This window comes from Myotis davidii, unplaced genomic scaffold (assembly GCF_000327345.1).
Source record: "Myotis davidii unplaced genomic scaffold, ASM32734v1 scaffold134, whole genome shotgun sequence".
Classification (NCBI taxonomy): Eukaryota; Metazoa; Chordata; class Mammalia; order Chiroptera; family Vespertilionidae; genus Myotis; species Myotis davidii.
Genome location: NW_006288853.1, coordinates 4,944,141 through 4,948,689, shown reverse-complemented (window position 1 = coordinate 4,948,689; position 4,549 = coordinate 4,944,141). Strand labels below are relative to the sequence as shown.

Genomic DNA, 4,549 nt, shown 5'->3' with positions numbered 1-4,549 from the left:
ATTTAAAAAAGATTCCCAGGTGATTGTAATGTGCAGCCAAGGTTGAGAACCACTGGGTTAGGGCTAGTGAGATGGCATGCACCTGTCGGGACTAGGCCCACAGATGATGATGATGAGCTCACAGCCAGACAATTCTGCTGGGCTCCTAGGTTTCACAATGAGACAGGATAGTAAGAAGTTAGGAACATTCCCTGGGAAGTGGACAGGGAAACTGAGACAAGATAGTTAAACAAGGCGAAGCAATTACCAGCCTGCTACTAAATCACAAGATCTTATCTTCCCTAACCAAGGACACTTTGGAGCGGATGGTTTATACCTCTCCTTCCCAACCAGGGAGCGAGCCGCTTAAATCACCCTGGTCAGGGAGAGAGATAACAGAGACCCAGTTGGTGCCATTAGTGCCAGCCAAACTCCAGAGAATGAAGTCAGGGGAATAAATAACAAAAAAGCCCAATTAGAGCCAGACAAATCCAAGATAAAAAGAAAGCAGTAACACTAACTAGGGAATGATCCCAAATGCCCCTATAGGCTCACTTTGATGTATCAGCATATTAAAGAACATCCCTGGAAAACTGTTGAATATTCTGTTGAGACCCTCCCCTGAGATCTCCCCTAAAACTCCCACCTTTAGAAAACAGATAAAGACCCTCAAGACAGGTGATGTGGCGTGCCCCTCTGCACAGCTGGACAGAGGTCTGAGGTCTGGTACAGAGAGCCCATCATTCCCAGAAGGGGGCTGACCCCTTGCCTGTCATGCAATGCACGTTTGTGGGGAACCTGATGCTAAATCATTGTTTAACTTTCAAAGTTGTTTTGTTTTTGTTTTTAACTTACAAACCCTTGCGTTGAAGGCTGACTTTCAATAGACCACAGTGAGGCTGCTTCATATGAAACCCCAACCCAGAAGCAGGTCGGCCTTGTTGCACCATCTGGTAGATAACCTGCTTCTGGGTCCGGGTTTCATGTGTAGCAGAGCAGCTCCCTCGCTGAGATCCACTGAAAGTCAGCCCTCAACACAGGGTTTGTAAATAAAAACTTAATAAACCCTCTGACCCAGTGCACACTCTCTTTTTTTTTTTTAAAGGGGAGAATGATGATTTTTATTTTTATTTTTTTAAATATATTTTATTGACTTTTTACAGAGAGGAAGGGAGAGAGATAGAAAGTTAGAAACATCGATCAGCTGCCTCCTGCACACCCCCTACTGGGGATGTGCCCAAAACCAAGGTACATGCCCTTGACCAGAATCGAACCTGGGACCCTTGAGTCTGAAGGCTGACGCTCTATCCACTGAGCCAAACCAGTTAGGGCCACACTCTCTCTCTTGAGCACTCTTGTGTGCCCCCTCCCCCTCACTTTTCCTCAGGAGTGCACTTTGCTTTCTTTCTTCTAAACTCTAAAGGTCCCCACGAGACTCAACCAGGGGAGCAGCAGCAGCAGCAGCTTGTCCCGGGCTAACCCGTTGAACTTGTCTTAAGGACTCCTTTGCCTCTGTAACTTCCTGTTCTGCATCCACACAGCCCGGCATTGGTTAACTTCTGTTCCTGTGACTTCCTTCCCTGAATCTGAGCCGGGTCTCGGCTCACCCCTGTTGCTGCGATCTTGCCCCTTCTATCTTGATCTCTTCCTTTGTTTCACTGTCCCCAGCTTTCATAAACGAACTCTTAAAACATCACCTGGACTTGGGTCGTGAAATTTTTCCTACACAAAGTCAAGAACCCACACATTCCAGATTGTGCTGGGACAGACCTAACTTGGTCCTGGTCCCTCTCTGGTGACAAGAAATTATTTCCTCTGGGGACAGTGCAAGGGCAGTGGGAACCCCACAAAGGGTTGGCTTGATAAGCCACCCTGAAAAGGGATGGGGATTTTGAGAACTAGGAGGGTGGTCTTAGGGTCCTGACAGAACACCACTAACGCTAGGCACGGTGGTGCAAGGCACAGAGGCCCACCAGCCGTCCACTGCTTTCCACCTTGTTTCCCACACAAGAGTGGTCAAGTGAGCTGTCAAAGGGACTCCGCCACACTCCAGGGCACCATCTCTTTTCTCACTAATACACCCCTCGGCCTCGCAGAGAGAAATCCCATCTGCTCCAGGGCCAGCTTTCAGCCAGGATCCCCCTGCGTCCTTGGCTTCTGAACCCTTTTGAGAAAAGAAAGCAGAAGTAGAGGGCGTCTGAGGCAATGTCCCTCTTCAGTTTGTACCAGAAGCCTACGCACAATGGCCGGGTTGCCTGTGAGGGCCAGGAGTCAGCTGATCTGAGGTCAGGCTATTTGGCCACTAGGGATGATTAGGGTTCTAAGCTGTGACCTGAAACAGCCTGTAGGAAATAGAATACGTCTTTGAAGTTCCGTACTTTTATTACAAATAATGCAACTTTGCATTCTAGTTTTACATCCTGTCTGTGTTAAATTTTAGGGGCAACTTTTAAAATTATTTACTAGTTAAATTACTTAGTTTCACTTAGTAAAAGTTAAGTTTTACTTAACTTTAAAGTAAACATTTTTTACTTAAAAATTTTTAGCCCTGCCCAGCTGGCGTGGCTCAGTGGTTGAGTGTTGACCTATGAACTAGTAGGAGGTCACAGTTCAATTCCCACTCAGGGCACATGCCTGGGTTACAGGCTCAATCCCCATTGTGGAGTGTGCGGAAGGCAGCTGATCAATGATTTTCCCTTATCATTGATGTTTTTCTCTCTTTCTACCTCTCCCTTCCTCTCTGAAATCAATAAAATATATTTAAAAAAAACTTTTTTAGCCCTGCCAGCTGGGTAGCTCAGTGGATTGTCACCCTGTACACCAAAAAAAGGTTGTGGGTTCGATCCCCAGTCAGGATGTGTAGGAAAGGCAGCCGATTGATGTTTCTCTTGCACATTGATGTTTCTTTCTCTCTCTCTCTCTCTCAAAAAATCACTAAAAATATATATCCTCAGGTGAAGATTTAAAAAAATTTTTAATAGAAAGAAAATATACTGCAATTATCCTGTGTTGGGGTTTTCATACTCCAGTTTTGAAATCCCAGACCTAGAGAATCTCAAAGGCCTCTTCCACTTCCATAGGGATCATACCGAAGGAAAGGAAAATCACGAGTTTCATGGAGCTACTTTGCTAAAAATCCCAGGCCAGGCCCGTAAGGGTGTGGACCATCCGGAGGAGGCCTGCCAGAGAAGGTAGAAGCAGACATTCCAGTTCCAGCCTTTCAGTGGTCTTGCCCTTTGAGGGTTTCCAATTGCCACGTATCAAAGGGGAAGATGGGGTCGGGGTGGCTTTGCTCCTCTCGCTGGGGGGAGTGGGAGAGGGAGAGACAAAGATGATCAGGAGCTGCTACAGTGGGGACAGCCTGAATCCAGGCTCACTGCCCACCTGGACAGCAAAACGAGGTCTATTTTTTTGTATGTTGTTCCAGAGCAGAAAGACCAGAAGGGCTTTGTCCAGCCTCTGGACACCCCCAGGAGCCGAGGTGAGTGAGGCCGGATTAGAGTGTTAGCAGAGAGGAATCAGCTCTCTCACTTGTCAGAATTCTTCATTCAGTGGAATAAACCTTACAATCTTTTAATGTTAGAGCCTGTGGGTCCTGGGAGAGCATGCCCACCCTCCATCCACTGCCCCCCCCGCCGCCCCCCTACTTTATGGACAGGAAACTTGCTCAGGGCCAGGAGCCTTAGGAGGTGAGGTGCCAGTGATCTCTCACTCTCCTGGCAGTTAGGTCTCACTCAATCCCCAGGAACTTTCTTTTCCCAGACGTGCAACTGTTTGTTTCCTTGCCCCTCTGCCAAGTCTCTAGCCTCACTCAGAAGTGTGTTTTGTTTTTTTTTTAATCTTCAGTGCCAATAGTAGCCGGGGGCTTGGGAAACTCAGGTTTATGCAAAAAGCAGCCGCCCAGGGTCTGCAAGCTAGGCCTTCTTCTGGAATTCCTTGCTACAGGTGATGGAAGCTACCAGTCCCACCTGGCAACTGTGATGCCTCTCACAAAGATCTTTCATCTTTCTGGAGCTCCTCATGGTTTTAAAAACACTTCCATATCCTTTAGTATTTTCATAACTCTGTCAGTAAAAATAACTACTAACATTTGTGTAGTGTAGACCGGTCAGGCCCCATCAGTGTCATTTTGCAAGTAAGGAAAGCCAGGCGCAGCCCTGGCTGGGCGGCTCAGTGGGTTGGGTACACCAAAAGGTTTCAGGCTGGATCCTGGGTGGGGCAAGTACCAGAGGCAACCAATCGATGTTTCTCTCTCTCTCTCTCCTCTCAAAATCAATTAAAAAAGACCACACACATATCCTGGGGTGAGGATTAAAAAAGAAAACTGAGGCTCAGACAGGAGCAGGGCTTGCCGGTCACAGGCTGGAGCCATGACTCTGGCCACGGGCTCATTTCCTTGATCCCAAGTTACTAACACTCAGTTGTGAGCCTGTGTGGGGGATGGAGGGGCCAGTACATGGCGGGAGTGGTGGGTAGAAGAGGTAGAGCGAACATCTGGAGCTGTTGACAAAAAACTTTCTCTCCTGGGCTGGCCCCTGTTTTATCTCATCAGGTTCTTCCTCCCCCTGCC

General features: G+C 47.7%; 1 protein-coding gene across 1 annotated transcript in view; it reads left to right on the top strand.

Moving 5' to 3' along the window:
• The first annotated feature begins 3,376 nt into the window (after positions 1 to 3,376).
• Positions 3,377 to 4,549, top strand: part of ASCC1 (activating signal cointegrator 1 complex subunit 1) — a 121,425-nt gene continuing 120,252 nt past the window's right edge. The window contains exon 1 of the mRNA XM_015562138.1: positions 3,377 to 3,460. The gene's annotated coding sequence lies outside the window, so the exon portion shown is untranslated. The remainder of the gene's footprint in view (positions 3,461 to 4,549) is intronic.